Raw genomic sequence first — 22,726 nt, 5'->3', positions numbered from 1 at the left:
AATCGATTCGTTCGCAAATCAGTCACTTATAGAAAACAATTCGTTCGCGAATGATTCACCAAAAATTAAGCAAATGAATTGATTCGTTCACGAACGATTCACTCACATGACTTGATTCGTTCGCGAACGAGTCACTTATACGAATCGATTCGTTTGCGAATGATTCACGTAGAAATCAATCAATTTGTTCAATCGCTTATCAGTTATTCATATTGTGAATGAATGGATTCGATTCAGTTGCCTTATTGTAAACAGATCAATTCCTATGCAATAGTTTCACAAAAACCGGATCAATCGTAAATTGATTGATCCGTTTGCGAACGATTCGCCAAAAAAGCAATCAATTTGTTTAATCTCCAACCGTTCGTTAATGATTCGATTCGATTGTAAACAGATCAATTGCTGTACAAATAGTCAAATATTTATTTCAAATTTTTCGTTGAACATATATTTGTGAAAAAAGATCCGTTTTATCAAAATTCATCACTAATATTGTCTAATTAAAAAAGGTCAACAATACAATTGTAAATATTATGTTTTTCTATTGTTTCGTTGTGTTTTTTGGATATCATTCGTGGTAGATACGTGTTCCATTCTAGTTTACATTATGTATTAGGTATGCGATTTTGTTATGATTTAAATTGTTCTTTATTGTTTGCAAACCCGAATTCAAATACTTAGTGTAATATGCATGTTCTATATTTTCTTATTTTTGTAATTTTATTGGAATTTATGATTTAGAGGTGATTACAATTGAATTCTTTTTTTAAAAAATTCCAAAGTGTCGCTGAATCTTTTTTTTTCAACTTGAAGAATCGATTTATCATTGCTATTTTCGCAACTTTAACAAATCTACAAAAATTGCACAACAGTTTTCTTAAAAATCAAGGCAAATTAATCTCTCATCTACCTGAGCAAATCATGATTTGAAAGTCAATAAATTTTTACCCTTCCTAGTGGCTCCAAAAAAAGTACAGGACTATGTAGGTAGGTACTTGATTATATTTCAATTTTAATCTTTCTAGTTTGATATGAAATGTTTCAAGTAATTGTGAATTAATAATTCTGTGAGTAGGTATTTAATTCTCTCAAGACAATAGACAACCAGGTGTTGTAATTCCACGAAGAAGTGCAGGTAAATGACACAATTAGTAAGTAGTAACACGTCGATAGCCTAAAATGGAACCTTGGTGAGTAGCAATATTGTTAAACTCTTTTTCACTTTTGAATTTATGGAAGTTTCAAAAATCGGTAGATTTTTTTTTTTAAATTCGTACTTCGAGAGGTAAACAAGTTGGAAAGTTCACTTTCACTTCTTTAGCTCAAAATAATTATTGAATTTGAATAGCAGGTAACACGAATCTTTAGGTATAGGTACTTACGTAATTATATGAATTGATAAGTGACCATTTTTTTTTTTTGGTTGAGATCTTATATAAAAGAGCTAAAAATAACCCACTTATGAACACGTTTCTTTCAATTTTTCATCTTGCATAGATCTTCTTGATCAATTGCGATACTGATCCACCTCGTAGAAAAATAATAAACGAAATAAAATTAGCAATTTAGCGTCTCAAAGAGCACCTTTTCATTATGGTATCTTGAATGACTCATCATCAACGTCAAATTGCCAAGCAAATCGAAAAGGATCATTTTTACGCCAGCATGTCTCGGTACCTTCAAATCACAGGGTAGGTAAACATACGTACTTGTGCTTAGGATGGGTCACTAATGTTATTAAAGAAGGAGGAAGCGTTATTCGATTGCGAGAAACTTTGCATCCGAAGTTGAGATGACAATCAAAACAATAAAAACTTAAAATCCATACAATTTTTTTTCTTCAAAAATATTAATTTTTGGGAAAGATCCTTCGAAATACTCCATCTACAAGAAAAATTTTCCTCAATCTCTCTAACAATGTTGACTTCCTCTTATTGAGACACTCAGAAGACACCTTAGCAATTATTAAAATAAATTCATTAGGTAGGTAATTTTCAACGCTTTCAATTTTTGTCAAAATTTTTAAAAATTACCGCCCTCTTTAAATTCTAGAAAAAAATTCCATTGGTTTCTTTAACCATTGTTGGCTAACCCAAATCACTCAGTTCAGGGCTCGGCTCGTACTTTTTTTTTTTTTTTTTTTTTTTTTTGTTTAACGATCTTAAATAAATTAAAAATTGACAAAAAAAGCGAGTAAACTTTTCAATGTACAAAAAAATCTCTAAAAAAAACAAAAAACAGAATATTAATCAATTGAAAATGCTCTTATGCAACAAAGCGAGATTTTTTGCAATTTCTGGCGAAAAAAAGCATGAGATTTTCTCAACTTTGATTCTACGAAGATGACCAAAACCAAAGTTCAATTTCGTAGGTACTCAACATTGGAAGAATCGATCAAATCAATGTACTTTCGGGGTTCGTCAATTTTAATTTTAAAAAAAATCAATTACAACTTATCGTTGCCCGAATCATATTTTCCGATCACTAAGTAGAGGTTATTGTAATTGAACTCTTGAATAATTTATTCATTCGTGTCGCTGAATATTTTTTTTCAACTAGAAGAATCGATTTATCAATTGCTATTTTCGCAACTTGAACAAATCTACAAAAATTGCTCAGCATTGTTCGTAAAAATCGAATCAAAATAATCTCCAATTCATTTGAGCAGATCATCGTGATTTATTGAAATTCAATAAATGTTTACCCCTCCCAGTGGCCCGTAAAAAAGTACAGAACTATGTACTTGATTATTTTTCATTTTTAATCTTCCTAGTTTGATATGAAGAGTGATATTCCAAAACTCGCTTTGTCCATTTTTATCAAAGTTGGGTTTTCAGTGGTACCTGGTAGATGAAGTATTAACTCACATTCCTACATCATCATCCTACCAAAATGAGGTGTTAAACTCACCTAAATAGCCAATTCACTAAAAATTTAAAAAAAAATAATGTTCCAAAACGCGCTTTGTCCATTTTTATTGAAATTTTTTTCAGCAGTATTTAGTGGATGAAATGTATACCTACACTCCTACATCATAAATCCGCTCAAATAAAGTGCTAAAATCGCCTAAAAAGCCAATTTACCCGTTTAAAGGGAAACTGTTTTTCCTCTCTCCTGAAAAGTTGTGAAAATGGACAAAGCGAGTTTTGGAATATCACTCTTCATATGAAAAAATTCCTGGAAACCTATCAGCTTCATTTTCATAGCTATTTTACTAATTACGAGTACTTACTCCTAACGGCGTTTTAGTTATTAAAGATTCTGATTTTGATGAACCGACGTATAAGTTCAAAATCGCGGTTGTGAAAACCTACGAATTTATGTGTCGTTTCCTTTACTCAGTCATTTATGGTGTAGCGATCTGTCAAAAATGAAGTGCGACTTTTTACAATTTTTTTTAATTTATTTAATATCCGCGTTGATTTACTACACGCCTACTTACGGAAGGCCTACATCTGGCGCGAACGACGATCTTAACAAGAAATTGGATAAAATAGACAAAGATATTAGCAAGATATTGAATGAAGCACGCGAACAATTGAATTGGGTGAGCAAAAAAGTGGATGATCTGGTGAACAACCCATGGGGCAACCCATTGGGAACTACTCCAAAGCGAACATTACATTAGAGATGCAACATGATAATTTATACAGACGGATTGTTGATGGGAACGGTGAGCTAACAATGTTTCAAAATTGATAATAGCCTGCTAAGTAGCCATCTTCCGAGTGACCAAGAATTGAGGGTTTGAATAAGCGAAAAAATAAAATAATCTGCTCTAAAGTTTTATCCCTCTCGACTAGAAGTTTCTCTAAAATATGATATTCATTGGTACCTATTTGTTAACGCTCGCCTTTCATTAGATTGTACCTAAATATGTAATACAATTTTGCCAAAATCAAATCCCCTCAAGCGCGATTTTATTAAAATTGAAAGTTTTATTACCCTTTTCTCTTCGACATTTCGTTGAAATAAGAAGAAGTGCTTCATTAGACTACGAAGATTGAAAAAAAAATTAAAAATTTGCGCATTAGAACTTTTTTTTTGTCATTTTTTAAAATGTGAAAAAAGTAAGATTTAATCCGGTGATATCACTGCGACCTTATTCTACCAAGAATCTGTTGTTTCATCATCACCACCAGGCACCATGTTCCAAAAATTCAAAGCTTTCGAGTTTATCGAGCGACAACATTTTCCAACATTTTTTAAAACTCTTTACCTATAAAACGGCTGAACCGATTTTGATGAAACTTGAAATCTCGCTAGGCCTGCACGATTCCTACGAAGTACAACACGACTCTCAATTTTTGGTGAATTGTTCATGAACGAATTGATCAATTTTTTGAAAGAACCATTCGCCAACGAATTGATCAAATCTTTGATTTATGAGTCAATTCGTTCGCGTATGAGCCACTAAAAATCATTCAATTCGTTCGCGAATGATTCATTAGAAATTGAGCAAATGAATCGACTCGTTCGCGAACGAGTCACTTATATGAATCGATTTGTTCGCGAATGATCTAAAAAAAATAATTCAATTCGTTCACGAATGATTCACCAAAAATTGAGCAAATGAATCGATTCGTTGGCAAATGAGTCAGGAGTCACTACTACAAACCAATTCGTTCGCGAATGATTCACTAAAAATTATTTAATTTGTTCGCGAATGATTCACCAAAAATTGACCAAATGAATCGATTCGATCGCAAATAGTCACTAACACAAATCAATTCGTTCGCGAATGATTCATCAGAAATTGAGTTGATGAATCAATTCGTTCGCGAACGAGTCACTCGTGCGAATCAATTCGTTCGCGGATGATTCACTAAAAATTATTTATTTCGTTCGCGAATGATTCACCAAAAATTGAGTTAATGAATCGATTTGTTCGCGAACGATTCACTTACACGACTCGATTCGTTCGTGAACGAGTCACCTATACCAATCAATTCGTTCGCGAACGAGTCACTTGTACGAATCCATTCGTTCACGAATGATTCACCAAAAATTGACCAAATGAATCGATTCGTTCGCAAATGAGTCACTAATACAAATCAATTCGTTCGCGAATGATTCACCAAAAATTGAGTTGATGAATCGATTCGTTCGCGAACGATTCACTTACACGACTCGATTCGTTCGCGAACGAGTCACTTGTACGAATCCATTCGTTCACGAATGATCCACCAAAAATTGAGCAAATGAATCGATTCGTTCACGAATGAGTCACTTATACGAATCAAATCGTTCGCGAATGATTTAAAAAAATAATTCAATTCGTCGGTGAATGATTCACCAAAAATTGGCCAAATGAATCGATTCGTTCGCAAATAGTCACCAATACAAATCAATTCGTTCGCAAATGATTCATCAGAAATTCAGTTAATGTATCCATTCGTTCGCGAACAAGTCACTCATGCGAATCAATTCCTTTACGAATGATTCACTAAAAATTATTTAATTCGTTCGCAAATGATTCACCAAAAATTGAGGTAATGAATCGATTCGTTCGCGAATGATTCACTTACACGACTCGATTCGTTCGCGAACGAGTCACTTATACCAATCAATTCGTTCGCGAACGAGTCACTTGTACGAATCCAATCGTTCGCGAATGATCCACCAAAAATTGAGCAAATGAATCGATTCGTTCGCGAATCATTTAAAAAAATAATTCAATTCGTTCGTGAGTGATTCACCAAAAATTGAGCAAATGAATCGATTCGTTCGCAAATAGTCACCAAAACAAATCAATTCGTTCGCGAATGATTCATCAGAAATTGAGTTAATGAATAGATTCGTTCGCGAACGAGTCACTCATGCGAATCAATTCGTTCGCAAATGATTCACTAAAAATTATTTAATTCGTTCGCAAATGATTCGCCAAAAATTGAGGCAATGAATCGATTCGTTCCCGAACGAGTCCCTTATACGAATCGATTCGTTCGCGAACGAGTCCCTTATACGAATCGATTCGTTCGCGAACAAGTCACTTATACGAATCAATTCGTTCGCGAATGATTTAAAAAATAATTCAATTCGTTCGCGAATGATCCACCAAAAATTGAGCAAATGAATCGATTCGTTCGCGAATCATTTAAAAAAATAATTCAATTCGTTCGTGAGTGATTCACCAAAAATTGAGCAAATGAATCGATTCGTTCGCAAATAGTCACCAAAACAAATCAATTCGTTCGCGAATGATTCATCAGAAATTAAGTTAATGAATAGATTCGTTCGCGAACGAGTCACTCATGCGAATCAATTCGTTCGCAAATGATTCACTAAAAATTATTTAATTCGTTCGCAAATGATTCGCCAAAAATTGAGGCAATGAATCGATTCGTTCCCGAACGAGTCCCTTATACGAATCGATTCGTTCGCGAACGAGTCCCTTATACGAATCGATTCGTTCGCGAACAAGTCACTTATACGAATCAATTCGTTCGCGAATGATTTAAAAAATAATTCAATTCGTTCGTGAAGGATTCACCAAACATTGGGCAAATGAATCGATTCGTTCGTGGATAATTCACTAAAAATTATTCAATTTGTTCGATGATGATTCATCAAAAATTGGGTTAGTTAGTGAATCGATTCTTTCGCGAACGAGTCAGTTATACGAATCAATTCGTCCGCAAATGATTCACTAAAAATTATTTAATTCGTTCGCAAATGATTCACCAAAAATTGAGGCAATGAATCGATTCGTTCCCGAATGAGTCACTTATACGAATCGATTCGTTCGCGAATGATTTAAAAAATAATTCAATTCGTTCGTGAAGGATTCACCAAATATCGGGCAAATAAATCGATTCGTTCATGGATAATTCACTAAAAATTATTCAATTTGTTCGATGATGATTCATCAAAAATTGGGTTAGTGAATCGATTCTTTCGCGAACGAGTCAGTTATACGAATCGATTCGTTCGCGAACGAGTCAGTTATACGAATCAATTCGTTCGCAAATGATTCACTAAAAATTATTTAATTCGTTCGCAAATGATTCACCAAAAGTTGAGGCAATGAATCGATTCGTTCCCGAACGATTCCCTTGTACGAATCGATTCGTTCGCGAACGAGTCCCTTATACGAATCGATTCGTTCGCGAACAAGTCACTTATACGAATCAATTCTTTCGCGAATGATTTAAAAAATAATTCAATTCGTTCGTGAAGGATTCACCAAATATTGGGCAAATGAATCGATTCGTTCGTCGATAATTCACTAAAAATTATTCAATTTGTTCGCGGATGATTCATCAAAAATTGGGTTAGTGAATCGATTCGTTCGCGAACGAGTCAGTTATACGAATCGATTCGTTCGCGAACGAGTCACTTGTACAAATGAATTCGTTCGCGATCGATTTAAAAAAATAATTCGTTCGTGAATGACTCACCAAAAATTGAGCAAATGAATCGATTCGTAGGCAAAAAGTCACCAATACAAATCAATTCGTTCGCGAATGATTCACCGAAAATTGACCAAATGAATCGATTCGTTCGCAAATGAGTCACTAATACAAATTCGTAGGCAAAAAGTCACCAATACAAATCAATTCGTTCGCGAATGATTCACCGAAAATTGACCAAATGAATCAATTCGTCCGCAAATGATTCACCAAAAATTGAGGCAATGAATCGATTCGTTCCCGAATGAGTCACTTATACGAATCGATTCGTTCGCGAATGATTTAAAAAATAATTCAATTCGTTCGTGAAGGATTCACCAAATATCGGGCAAATAAATCGATTCGTTCATGGATAATTCACTAAAAATTATTCAATTTGTTCGATGATGATTCATCAAAAATTGGGTTAGTGAATCGATTCTTTCGCGAACGAGTCAGTTATACGAATCGATTCGTTCGCGAACGAGTCAGTTATACGAATCAATTCGTTCGCAAATGATTCACTAAAAATTATTTAATTCGTTCGCAAATGATTCACCAAAAGTTGAGGCAATGAATCGATTCGTTCCCGAACGATTCCCTTGTACGAATCGATTCGTTCGCGAACGAGTCCCTTATACGAATCGATTCGTTCGCGAACAAGTCACTTATACGAATCAATTCTTTCGCGAATGATTTAAAAAATAATTCAATTCGTTCGTGAAGGATTCACCAAATATTGGGCAAATGAATCGATTCGTTCGTCGATAATTCACTAAAAATTATTCAATTTGTTCGCGGATGATTCATCAAAAATTGGGTTAGTGAATCGATTCGTTCGCGAACGAGTCAGTTATACGAATCGATTCGTTCGCGAACGAGTCACTTGTACAAATGAATTCGTTCGCGATCGATTTAAAAAAATAATTCGTTCGTGAATGACTCACCAAAAATTGAGCAAATGAATCGATTCGTAGGCAAAAAGTCACCAATACAAATCAATTCGTTCGCGAATGATTCACCGAAAATTGACCAAATGAATCGATTCGTTCGCAAATGAGTCACTAATACAAAGCAATTCGTTCGCGAATGATTCACCATGTAATGAATCGATTCGTTCGCGAACGATTCACTTACACGACTCGATTTGTTCGCGAACGAGTCACTTATACTAATCAATTCGTTCACGAACGAGTCACTTGTACAAATCCATTCGTTCACGAATGATTCACCAAAAATTGAGCAAACGAATCGATTCGTTCGCAAACCGTCACTAATACAAATCAGTTCGTTCGCGAATGATTCGCCAAAAATTGAGTTAATGAATCGATTCATTCGCGAACGAGTCACTCATGCGAATCTATTCGTTCGCGAATGATTCACCTAGAAATCAATCGATTTGTTCAATCACCTATCAGTTGTGAATGAATGGATTCGATTCACTTGCCTTGTAAACAGATCAATTCCTATGCAATAAGTATAGTTTCACAAAAACCGAATAAATCGTAAATTAGTTGATCCGTTTGCGAATGATTCACCAAAAAATCAATCATTTAATCCCCAATCGTTCGTTAATGATTCGATTCGATTGTATACAGACCAATTGCTGTACAAATATTAATTTCAAATTTTGTAAAAAAAGATCCGTTTTTTCAAAAATTCATCACTAAATTGTCTAATTAAGAAAGGTCCACAATAAAATTGTAAATATGTTTTGTATTGTTTCGTTGTGTTTTTTGGATATCATTCATGATAGATAATTGTTCCATTCTTTGATGTTTATATTATGTATTAGGTATGCGATTTTGTTATGATTTAAATTGTTCTTTATTGTTTGCAAACCCGAATTCAAATACTTAGTGTAATATGCATGTTCTATGTTTTCTTATTTTGGAAGTTATGATTTAGAGGTTATTACAATTGAATTCTTTTAAAAAAAATTCCAAAGTGTCGCTGAATCTTTTTTTTTCAACATGAAGAATCGATTTATCATCGCTATTTTCGCAACTTTAACAAATCTACAAAAATTGCTCAACAGTTTTCTTAAAAATCAAGGCAAATTAATCTCTAATCTATCTGAGCAGATCATGATTTGAAAGTCAATAAATTTTTACCCTTCCCAGTGGCCCCAAAAAAAGTACAGAACCATTTAGGTACTTGATTATTTTTCATTTTTAATCTTTCTAGTTCGATATGAAAAAATTCCTTGAAACCTATCAGCTTCATTTTCATAGCTACTTTACTGACGAGTACTTACTCCCAACGACGTTTTAGTTATTAGAGATTCTGATCTTGATGAACAGGCGTATACGTAAGTTCAAAATTACGGTTGTGAAAACCTACGAATTTTTGTGTCGTTTCCTGTACTTAGTCTTTTACGGTGTATCGATTTGTCAAAAATGAAGTGCAACTTTTTACAGTTTTATTTAATTTATTTAATATCCGCGTTGATTTACTACACGCCTACTTACGGAAGGACTACATCGGGCGCGGATGACGAATTTTTCAATAGATTGGATAAAATGAACGATAATTTGTCTAGCTTGCGCAAAAGTGTGGATGAGCTGTTGAAAAGCCAATGGGGAACTACTCCAAAGCGAACAATACATTAGAGATGCTACGTGATAATTTGTACAGACGGATTGTCGATGGGAATGGTGAGCTAACAATGTTTCAAAGTTGATAATAGCCTGCTAAGTACATATCTTCCGAGTGTCCAAGAATTGAGGATTTTAATAAGCGAAAAAATAAAATAATCTGCTCTATAAAGTTTTATCCCTTTCGACTAGAAGGTTCTCTAAGTCGCCTAATATCGCACACCTTTTTTTAAACCCAAAAATGGGGCACTAAAAATTGGAAAAACCCTAATTTAACCAAGTGGATGTGTATTGTGATCTTTTAGCTGGGACTCGTCAAAATTTCAGATCAAAATTTGAATTAGGGGGGAGCCAGTGACTTTTTTTTGTAAAAAAAGGCAAAATTAAAATCTATTCTTCCCCTACTCTTGCTAGGACTTCTCTGTTGGTGATGAAGTCCTTCCATGAGATCTTCATTAGCCTTTGGTAGGGCCACATCTCGAAAGCGGATATCATAATTTTCTTCGTCAGATTTAGATTCATTGTTCGATTTCCAAGCACATTGATGAGATTATTGAACACACTTTTTGCCATTCCAATCCTGGATTTGATCTCCTTTTGATCTCTACCATCATTATTTATCAGCGCTCCAAAAGGCATCCAAACTGATTTACACTATCGACTTCTTATGTTCCGATGTTGATTTTCACCTCTTTATCTTCTCTCTTGGTGAATTTCATAATAACCTTGGTCTTGCCTGCGTTTATCTTCATTCCATATTTTAATCCGGTGCTGTTTATTTGGTTGATCATTATCTGCATTTACACTTCAATTCCAGCAAGAATCACTTTGTCATCTGCTCAACTTATTTCATTGATTCTTTTGCCATTGATCTTGAGTCCCATTCTCTCAATTCTGTCTTCTCTCATAATTTCCTCTGCATACAAGTTGAACAGCCTAGGTGATGGCGGACATCATTGCCTCACACCTCTTTTTATTAGCATGTCCATTCTCTGAGTACCCATACATTTCCAATCTTGATGTTTGAAATCTGTTTCCAGTACAGATTCCTCATTATTTGCAGGTCTTTGTCATCAACATTGTATTTCCTTAGGATCTTCAACATCCTCTCATGGTTAACACGATCAAATGCCTTTGCATAATCAATAAAACATGCTATTACTTCCCTGTTAGCATTCAGTGATCTCTGAATGATCACTTTCAGTAGGGCTACTGCATCTCTGGTCCCTTTCTTCACTAAATCTTTAATGTTGTTGGAACCTGGTATTGCATATGATTAGATCATGCTTTTCAGCAGAATCTACGAAGATTTTGCCTCTCATTCTGCTCTCCAAGTGCATATCTCCCTTGGCTACCATGATTGTTACCAACTTTGATGTTGAAATCTCCCATCACAAATACAACATCTCTATTTTTTGAGCATCACATTACCTCTTCAAGGTCTCTGTACTTATTGTATCACAATTGGTTTTGGCTTGGCTTCTAATCTCACAAATAATATCCTCTCTGATTTTGGAATTCAAGCACTGATTTTATCTCTGATTCTGGTAGTTATGTAGGTACCTACCTATCAGTATACCAACACACAGTGTTCAATGATCATGTTTGTCTTTTCCAGCAAAAATCTCTTTGTAATGTTCATCTACCCGAACCAAAATACCAGAACTCTGCCATTTCCAGTCCACTGGGTCTTGCTTATTCATTATGTTGATCTATAGTTTCCTGGCTTCTGACACACATTTGTGTTGATGTTGATATGATATTGTTCAATGTTCTGCCTTTTTTGACTCTGCATATTCTTCACACCCTATTAGGCTGACTGGGGCAGATCAGTATCAGCCTGACAGAGACTTAGGGCCACCCCCATTGGCTGAAAATCTGCAGATGATATTGATACACGACCAAAAACCTGGCAGGAATTGCAACACTTTCTGTCAATACTTTTCTGCTCATTAATCAGCGCGTATTTTTTTACACAATAAATTCTGCCAATGTCCAATATTCATGAAATTTTTTTTGGCTCTGCCAGGAATTGAACCGGGGTCTCTGAGTTGGAGAGTGACTTTCCTACTTACCTAACCACTGGGTCATGTGATGAACTGAATGCAAATATTTCTATATTATGCTAAAACATTCACATAAAATTTTGCATTTATATGTGTTACCTATTTAGCAAAATGCAAAAGAATACGCCAAAAAACTGGATAGTGGCATATTTTGTACTTACCAGCATAGCACAAGCGATGCCAAAGTCGATGGAAAAGACGAGATCTCTAATCCGCCACTTGTTGACAGGACATTTGTTGACACCAATGTCGATAAATGATGAGTGAGAAGTTGATATCAAAATCGACTGTTGTCTTCCCACACAACAATTGTCAACGTCGACATTTACATCGACTACCTTGTTTTTCAACATATGATGGAAAAGTGATCAATTAATTATTTAGTAGGAATCTTCTGTCCATACAACAGCCAGGTAAATGAAAATTTTCGAAATTTTCTCATCATTTCTGATATCTCGACATGCCATCTCGACATGTAGATGCTGGGCTTAAAACCATTTGGATTTTATTGGTTGTTGTGGTAGGTGGTTTTTAAAAGACTCAAAAATAATGGTTTTTGGTTATGGTTTCTGAATTGGTTTTCCAATCACAAACCATAACGGTTCCAATTGGTTTTAAGGTTTAGGTTTCAAAGTTTTTCTGGTTCTGGTTTTGAAATGGTTTCAATTTTTTTTAATAAGATGTGGATGTGGTTTTGGTTCCGTAATAATAGTTTTTTTTGCAGTAGTGGTGGTTTTTCACATCAAAAACCATTTCAAATTTTCAAATGGTTTTGGTGGTTGTAGTGGTTTTGATATCAAAAACAATTTTGATTTTCAAATAAATTTATAGAAAAACTAATTCAGGACTACTAAAAGTATGATTTGAGACAAAAAACTAGAAAATTTCCATCACAGGTCTGGAAAAATTGGAAAAAAATTGGAAAAACCAAAAAGAACCATTTCATGAATTGGTTGTTATTGGTTATGGTTACATTTGAAAATTGAAATGGTTCTTGTGGTTGTGGTTTTCTCCAAAGAACACAACTTTTTGGTGGTTGTGGTTGTTTCAATTCAAATTTTTTTCCCAAATGGTTGTTTTTAAATGAATTGGTTTTCATTTTTTTCAAATATATTGGTTTTTTGTTGTTGTTGTTTTTGAAATTTACAAAAAGAAGTTGAAATGGTTGTGGTAGTGGTTAAAACCAATTAAAAACAATGGTTATGGTGGTTTTATTTGGTTTTGGTTTTGGTGGTTTTAAGCCCTGTGTAGATGTAAAATTCGATGCTCGAAATTTACATCTACAACTATGTCGACATTGTTGACCAATTTTTCAGAATTAAAATTTCTGTTTTAGTGTTTAAAATTTTAGTAAACATTCAAAAATATGATCTTGTTCAATGTGGAAAACAAATTTTTTAGGGAATTGATGAAATTATTCACTTTTCTGCAGTTTGGAGTTGCAGATGATATGATGTTGATATTGTGGATGTATTTGTTGATGTCGAATTTCACATCAACATTAACATCGACATGTCGACATGAAAATGGATTAGTTTGATACTCGCAGATAAAGTATTGCACCATCTTTGATATAAGGGATTTCTGTTGAACTTCTTGATTATACAGACTTTTCGTCTGTACGGTCTGTACTTCATCGGAAGTGGACTTTGCATCGATGCTGTTTTCAGCACTAGCAGTAGCCACATCAGAGGAAATAATTTTTGGGAAAAAAAATTAAAAATTTTTAAACTCAAATTCTATAACTTAACGAAGCAGGAGGTCGACATAAATTTCGATGTGAATGTCAATCCATCCACATCCGTCACTTTTGGATGCCCCATGTCGATGTGAATTTCAACCCTGTGTGGAGCCAATTGTCGACACGAATGTAGATCAACATCAGTCGACAATTACATCTACAATTAGCTCAACACAGGGTCGAAATTCACATTGACATGTGGCATCCAAAAGTGACGGATGTGGATGGGTCGACATTCACATCGAAATTAGCATGGTCATTGTTGTACGGGTTTGTCTCCCTTCATTTTTTGTCTCGACAAGGTCTTGACATTGGTGTCATTTTTTTGAGTCTAAAAGACGCAAATTTTGATTGAAAATGTGTGAAATGTACTCAAAACTCTTTTTTTGATTCAAGTAAAATTATTCTCAAAAATATTTCACCCTAAAAATTTTTTTTGAGAGAAAAAAGTTGCCTTGGGTAGGGATTGAACCTAAGTTGCCACACACTTCTGTCACATTGTCTAACCATTAGACCATTGCCACTGTATCGACAAATGAGTCGGCAACACTTCAAAATTTCAATTTCTAAAAATATTTTATAGGTCTTGTAATCGACATCAACTTCCTCATCAATATTAACCACAACCAGATGGTTGATGTCAATTACAAGATCTACAGAAGTATCTATTTGATGATGACATTTTGTAGATACTTTTGTAGACCCCATAATTGATATTGAAATTCAGGTCGTCTTGCCAATGCCAAAGTTGATGACAATTATTAGACGGACAAAAATAACTATACAAGATTGAAATTTTGTAGAGGCTTTTGTCAATCTTATAGTCGACATCAACTTTGGATCGACAAGGCGACCTGAATTTTGATATCAATCATGGGTCTACAAAGGTATCTACAATATATCGAAATCTTGCACATGACTGTAGATACAAAATGTAGACAGCAATGACGACCATCAGCATTTTCATCATAGTTTTTGAAAATAGTGTCAATTTGTAATCAATCATCTTAAACGTAGTTAGATTAACCCCTTTGTGGATAATGTTCCGACTTTTTTCAATCAACAATCATGTAAAATCATGCAGATACTTTTGTCGAGGCCACTGAAGATCTTGTCAGTGCTACACGGGTAGTTGGTTTCTTCCAGTGCAAAGAAACCCGCCACAAAAGTGAAAGCGCTGTGGCCTTATGTGAGAAAAATACCTACGCTACAAAGTATTCACGTAGATAGTGTATTTTTTAGCAGATTTTATTCAGAATATGTCAATAAGTCAGCTGGTTTTGGCATCTTTTTCAGCGTATGGGCAGATTTCCCCCAATGGGGCATTGATACATTGGCATCCATCACATGTAATACTAGGGAATATAATGATGGTGGTTTCCCATTGCCTTCCACCATGATTTTCTGTCAGGGTTTACTCCCTTAGCTGAAGTTGCCAGTTCAGGCGCTGGTATTCGCCTTCTCACTCTGAAGCATTCGCTTCCCTGGAGATGGAGTAAGTGAGTTGTTGGTGTTCTACAGTTCTTGTGTATGACTAATTGTGAAGGGTATTTATGGATGCTTGACCCTCGGCTTGCCATTCCTCTCCCCTGTTCCACCAACTGTTGTCTTTGCCTTCTCATCTGTCCTCGGGGACTGGCTTCTTTTGATGGTCCTAGCTAACATCTAGTGGTAACAACCTGACCCCCTGCGGGGCTTCAACTTGTAGGTAGGTGCTTTCAATTTTTGACAAAAGATTTTCAAAAAAGTAAATTTGTAACTTGTTTATTGTCTACTCAAGTTTTCAGTCCTCGTTAAAAAAATTAATGTAATCAATGGGAAAATGGGAGTATGAGTGGTTATTTCAAAGAGTATGAGAAAGGCTTTAATTGTACATTGAAACAACCCTTTATCATATATGTAGGTACCTACTACCTACTTGATTTTACAATTTTGACATGGGGACATGTTTCCCAATTTTGGCTTATAAACCCACTATTCTTGGAACTGCAGTAAATATTTACAAAACCGAAACTTAACTTATTAGTTTTTTTGAAGCTTTCTATGACTTTAATTCCAGAGGACATCACGGATGAAGATGAAGAAACCGTAATAGAAGTTCTCAAGAGAAGAGATAAATTGACTCCGAGAACAATAAATTAATTTATCACTTTCCAATCTTAGACTAAGTACATACGCAAGTAGTAAGAACATGGACCAGGGACCAGGCAATATATATTTTTTTAAAATCTATCTTCACTCAAAAATAGACTTTTCTTCAAGTTAGGGATCTGGTTGGGATGAATAATTATAAAATGGCTTAGGTGGTCCACTTTTCTACCATTAACATCGTTGTCGTCGTTTCCTGGTAAGTGGTAGGCCTGTTGGCCTGTCTGCTACGGTGTGGAACCTGTTGAGGATGAGCCTGAGGTATCAGTGAGTTTCTTCCTTGGTCTCCCTCTGCTTCTCTACCCCGTTGGTGTATATTGGAGGACCTGTTTTGGTGATAGTCGGGGAGCCCACTTAAGGATAAATTGCACCCCCCCGGTCGATCCTCCGGGACAACTTTTTTCTTAAAGGGGGAGTCCTAAGGAACATTTCTAGCCCTTGTACTCAAAAAAAAAAGTGGCCCTACTTACAAAATGGCGGCCATTTTGATTGACAGGTCATTCAAACTGTACAAAGGTAGATCGAAAGATCCAGCAAAAATTGATCACCTGTCAAAATTTCAAGTGCTAAAGTGCTTTTTTCGATTTTTGGTGAATTTTTGAAAATCAAATTTAGGCTAAAAATGAGGGAAAAAATCAAAATGTTACCAAATTGACCAAGAAAGCTGAAATTTGGGATACACCCTATTTTCGACATGCCAAATCGATTGGAAACTGTTTCAAACCGTTTTGAGCAGTTCTGGAGCCTCCAGCAGATTTTTGAAACTCGAAATTCCCACAAAATTTCACCAAAATGGAGTTGGAAAGTTGAAATTCATTCTGCAAACTAATTTCAATACGCTACGAAGTCAACTGCAGGGGAATTTCAAGTCGTTTTGGGGTTCCAGTGACCTTTCGAAAATTACTGGAGTCTCCAGCAGATTTTTGAAACTTGAAATTCCCACAGTATTTTATCAAATGCAGTTAGCTAGCTGAAATTTACTTCGCAAACTGATTTCAATACGATATGAAGTCGACTGCATGGTGGTTTCAAGTGGGTTTGAAGCTTCCCACTACTTTTTGGAAATTTCAATTTTCCAAAAAACACCATACGACCTCTCAAAAAGTGGCTGGAGGCTCCAAAACAACTTGAACCCACCTGAAATCGTCTTCAGAGAGTGTTGAAATTGAAGTGTAAAGTAAATTTCAGCTTTCCATCTCCATTTTATGAAATTTTGTGAAAATTCAAAGTTTCAAAAATCTACTGGAGGCTCCAGTAATTTTCAAAAAACCGCTGGATGCTCCAAATCGACTTGAAATTTCCCTGCAGTTGACTTCGTAGCGTATTGAAATTAGTTTGCAGAATGAATTTCAACTTTCCAACTCCATTTTGGTGAAATTTTGTGGGAATTTCGAGTTTCAAAAATCTGCTGGAGGCTCCAGAACTGCTCAAAACGGTTTGAAACAGTTTCCAATCGATTTGGCATGTCGAAAATAGGGTGTATCCCAAATTTCAGCTTTCTTGGTCAATTTGGTAACATTTTGATTTTTCCCCTCATTTTTAGCCTAAATTTGATTTTCAAAAATTCACCAAAAATCGAAAAAAGCACTTTAGCACTTGAAATTTTGACAGGTGATAAATTTTTGCTTGATCTTTCGATCTACCTTTGTACAGTTTGAAAAATGTTGTGCAAGTCCTATTTTGAAACGCAAAATCTGCGATTTCAGCTGACCTGTCAATCAAAATGGCCGCCATTTTGTAAGTAGGGCCACTTTTTTTTTTGAGTACAAGGGCTAGAAATGTTCCTTAGGACTCCCCCTTTAAGAAAAAAGTTGTCCCGGAGGATCGACGGGGGGGGGGTGCAATTTATCCTTAAGTGGGCTCCCCGGCTATGATCTTGTTTCCTCCATCCTCTTGACATGATTTCTCCAATCTTTCCTATACTGTTTTATCCTCTTCATGACTGGCTTAACTCCGAGATCTGCTGTTATTTTCTCAGATGGGACTCTATCAGTCACAACTGTATGCAACTCATCTGATGAAAAATTACAGAAATTCACTTTTCGGGAGACAAAGGAAAACCCTCGTATATGTTTTTCTATTGTTTCGTTGTGTTTTTTGAATATCATTTATGATTATGATAGATAATTGTTCTAATTTTTGATGTTTATAATATATGTAATTATGTATTACGCGATTTTGTTATGATTTACTTGAATTGTTCTTTATTATTTGCAAACCTGAATTCAAATACCTAGTCCTAGTGTAATATAAGGTACGGTTATGTAATGTTCAATGTTTTCTTATTTTTGTAATTTTATTGTTTATTTTTGTATGCGTCATTTTGTACCTACGTGTGATGTTATTACTTATAATTGCATTTTTATTTACAACAAAAATTATTCAAATATATGTAGGTACCTATATACTTGAACATTGTAGAAGTGTTTTCTGATACTCATACAGTATACAACCCTTCTCAGCGCTTGTTGGGTGATTTTCAGTTTGTTTTTTGAACACAGTGCCAGCTTGATGCAATTGAGCCAGAATATTGTTGAAATGCATTTTGATATCTTGGACCACTTTCAAAAATTTTCCGAACCAGAAGAAAATCTTTTACTGTTACCCAGTAATGGGTGACAAATCAAAGCTAAAAATTGGTACAGGCAATCCTTCCACTTTTGAGTGATTCATTGAACCTATCAGCTTCATTTTCAGAGGATAGGGCCAAATCTTCTACAAATTTTTCCTGCCTAATGCTCTATATGAGAGAAGGAGAGACATTTATTTTAAAAGGAGAATTTATGATTTAGAGATTTGGTAAGTATTAGGTACAATTGAATTCTTTAAAAAAATTTCTATTTGTGTCGCAGATTTTTTTTTCAACTTGGAGAATGGATTTATCAATTGCTATATTCGCAACTATAACAAATCTACATACATACATACAAAAAATGCTCAACCGTTTTCTTAAAAATTAAGGCAAATTAATCTCTAATCCATCTGAGCAGATCATAATTCAAAATTTTTCATTCCGTATTTTTGGAGAAATTAACTCACTAAAAATGACAATAAATTATAGTAAACTTCTGGTAAAAATGTAACTAAAATTGAAAACTGAGGGAAAAAATTGTTGAAATATCATTTCTGGGGATGTTGAACGTATCAATACGTATATGGAATGATCCAGACTAACGGTTGTGTCATCAAAGGGTAAATATAAAGATAAGGAAAACTTTCAAACGGAACTTTTGATTACTTTTCTCAGAGGTAGGTACCTACTAACTTTCTTCATATCTTGCTAATCTATTTGTTTCATCACGATGAAAAATTCTTGAAAGTTGAAGGTTTCACGTATTTTAATTTTTTTTTAATGTAATTGCAACTTATATCGTTCGTATCTTGCTAATCTATTCCTTTCATTAGAAGGAAAAATTCTTGAAAAGTTGTGAGGTTCGTCAATTTTAATTTAAAAAAAAATTAATTAGGTACAACTTATCGTTGCCTGCAGAATCATATTTCCGATCACTAAGTAAGTAGAGGTTATTACAATTGGATTCTTGAAAAATTTCCCCATTCATGTCGCTGAATCTTTTTTTTCAGCTAGAGGAATCGATTTATCAATTGCTATTTTGGCAACTTGAACGAATCTACAAAAATTGCTTAACAGTTTTCGTAAAAATCGAATCAATAAATAATCTCTAATTCATTTGAGCAGATCATCATGATTTATTGTAATTCAATAAGATTATTTTTCATTTTTAATCTTTCTAGTTTGATATGATAAAATTCCTAGGAACCTATCAGCTTCATTTTCATAGCTATTTTACTATTTTTACTTACGAGTACTTACTCCCAACGATGTGTTATTAGAGATTCTGGTCTTGATGAACAGGCGTGTATAAGTTCAAAATCGCGGTTGTGAAAACCGACAAATTGTTGGGTCGTTTCCTTTACTTAGTCATTTATGGTGTAACGATCTGTCAAAAATGAAGTGCAACTTTTTACAATTTTTGTTAATTTATTCGATATCCGCGTTGATTTACTACACGCCTACTTACGGAAGGCCTGCAACTGGCGCGGTCGACGATGAAGATATTAGCAAGCTGTTGGATGAACTACACGAACAGGTGAATAGGGTGAGCCAAAAAGTGCATGAATTCGTGAAAGTGAAGAACGCAATATGGGGAAGGGAAACTACTCCAAAGCGAACACTACATTAGAGATGCAACATGATAATTTGTACAGACGGATTGTTGATGGGAACGGTGCGCTAACAATGTTTCAAAGTTGATAATAGCCTGCTAAGTACCTATCTTCCGAGTGTCCAAGAATTGAGGATTTGAATAAGCGAAAAATAAAATAATCTGCTCCAAAGTTTCATCCCTCTCCACTAGAAGTTTCTCTAGAATATGATATTCATTGGTACCCATTTGTTAACGCTCGCCTTTCATTAGATTGCGAATAAGTATGTAATACAATTTTGCCAAAATCAAATCCCCTCAAGCGCGATTTTATTAAAATTAAAAGCTTTATTACCCTTTTCCCTTCGACATTTCGTTGAAATAAGAATGAAATGCTTCGTTAGAATACGAAGATTGAAAAAAAATTGAAAATTTGCGCATTGAAACTTTTTTTTCTTTTTTTAAAATGTGAAAAACGTAAGATTTAATCCGATGATATTACTGCGACCTTATTCTATCAAGAATCTGTTGTTTCATCATCAACACCAGGCACCATGTACCAAAAATTCAAAGCTTTCAAGTTGATCGAGCGACAACATTTTTTCCAACATTTTTTAAAACTCATTACCTAGAAAACGGCTGAACCGATTTCGATGATACTTAAAATCTCGCTAGGCCTGTACGATTCCTACAAATTACTAATACGACCCTAAATTTTTGGTGAATCGTTTATGAACGAATTGATCAATTTTTTCAAAGAACCATTCGCAAACGAATTGATCAATCGTTTGATTTATGAATCAATTCGTTCGCGAATGAGTCACTTATATGAATCAATTCGTTCGCGAATGATTTAAAAAAATAATTCAATTCGTTCGTGAATGATTCGCCAAAAATTGAGCAAACGAATCGATTCGTTCACGAATGATTCACTATTCACTATTCACTAAAATATGTTATTCAATTCTTTCGCAAATGATTCATCAGAAATTGAGCAAATGAATCGATTCGTTCGCGAATGATGCACTAAAAATTATTCAATTTGTTCGCGAATGATTCATAAAAAATTCCGTTAATGAATCGATTCATTCGCGAATGAGTCACTTGTACGAATCAATTTGTTCGCGAATGATTTGAAAAAATAATTCAATTCGGTCGTGAATAATTCACCAAAAATTGAGCAAATGAATCGATTCGTTTCCGAACTAGTCACTTGTACAAATCGATTCATTCGCGAATGATTAAAAAAATAACTTAATTCGTTCGCGAATGATTCACCAAAAATTGAGCAAATGAATCGATTCGTTCGCAAGTGAGTCACTAATACAAATCAATTCGTTCGCGAATGATTCATCAAAAATTGAGTTAGTGAACCGATTCGTTCGCGAACGAGTCACTTATACGAATCGATTCGTTCGCGAACGAGTAACTTATACGAATCGGTTCGTTCACGAACGAGTCACTTGTACGAATCAATTCGTTCGCGAATGATTTGAAAAAATAATTCAATTCGTTCGTGAATGATTCACCAAAAATTGAGCAAATGAATCGATTCGTTCGCAAATGAGTCACTAATACAAATCAATTCGTTCGCGAATGACTCATCTAAAATTGAGTTAATGAATCGATTCGTTCGCGAACGCTTCACTTACACGAATCGATTCGTTCGCGAATGATTCACCAAAAATTGAGCAAACGAATCAATTCGTTAGCAAATGAGTCACTAATACAAATCAATTCGTTCGCAACTGATTCATCAAAAATTGAGTTTATGAATCGATTCGTTCGCGAACGAGTCACTTATGCGAATCGATTCGTTCGCGAACGAGTCACTTGTACGAATCAATTCGTTCGCGAATGATTTGAAAAAATAATTCAATTCGTTCGTGAATGATTCACCAAAAATTGAGCAAATGAATCGATTCGTTCGCAAATGAGTCACTAATTCAAATCAAATTCGTTCGTGAATGATTTACTAAAAATTATCAATTCGTTCGCAAATGAGTCACTAATACAAATCAATTCGTTCGCGAATGATTCATCAAAAATTGAGGTAATGAATCGATTCGTTCGCGAACGCTTCACTTACACAAATCGATTCGTTCGCGAATGATTTACTAAAAATTATCAATTCGTTCGCGAATGATTCATCAAAAATTGAGCAAACGAATCAATTCGTTCGTAAATGAGTCACTAATACAAATCAATTCGTTCGCAAATGATTCATCAAAAATTGAGTTAATGAATCGATTCATTCGCGAATAATTTAAAAAATAATTCAATTCGTTCGTGAATGTTTCACCAAAAATTGAGCAAATGAATCGATTCGTTCGCAAATGAGTCACTAATACAAATCAATTTGTTCGCGAATGATTCACCAGAAATTGAGCAGATGAGTCGATTCGTTCGCAAATAATTCACTAATACAAATCAATTCGTTCGCGAACGATTCATCAAAAATTGAGTTAATGAATCGATTCGTTCGCGAACGCTTCACTTACACGACTCGGCTCGTTCACGAACCAGTCACTTATACGAATCGATTCGTTCGCGAATGATTCACCTAGAAATCAATCAATAATTTGTTCAATCGCCTATCAGTTGTGGATGAATGGAATCG

At 34.7% G+C, this 22,726-nt stretch overlaps 1 long non-coding RNA gene across 1 annotated transcript; it reads left to right on the top strand.

The window, feature by feature from the left end:
* The first annotated feature begins 2,779 nt into the window (after positions 1 to 2,779).
* LOC135846640 (uncharacterized) lies at positions 2,780 to 18,409 on the top strand. The gene is made up of 2 exons (XR_010558993.1): positions 2,780 to 10,048; positions 15,855 to 18,409. It is a non-coding gene; the product is annotated as an uncharacterized LOC135846640 (long non-coding RNA).
* Positions 18,410 to 22,726: the final 4,317 nt, after the last annotated feature.

The sequence above is a fragment of the Planococcus citri genome, chromosome 5 (assembly GCF_950023065.1).
Source record: "Planococcus citri chromosome 5, ihPlaCitr1.1, whole genome shotgun sequence".
In the NCBI taxonomy this organism is placed as follows: Eukaryota; Metazoa; Arthropoda; class Insecta; order Hemiptera; family Pseudococcidae; genus Planococcus; species Planococcus citri.
This window is presented reverse-complemented; position numbering and strand designations above follow the sequence as displayed.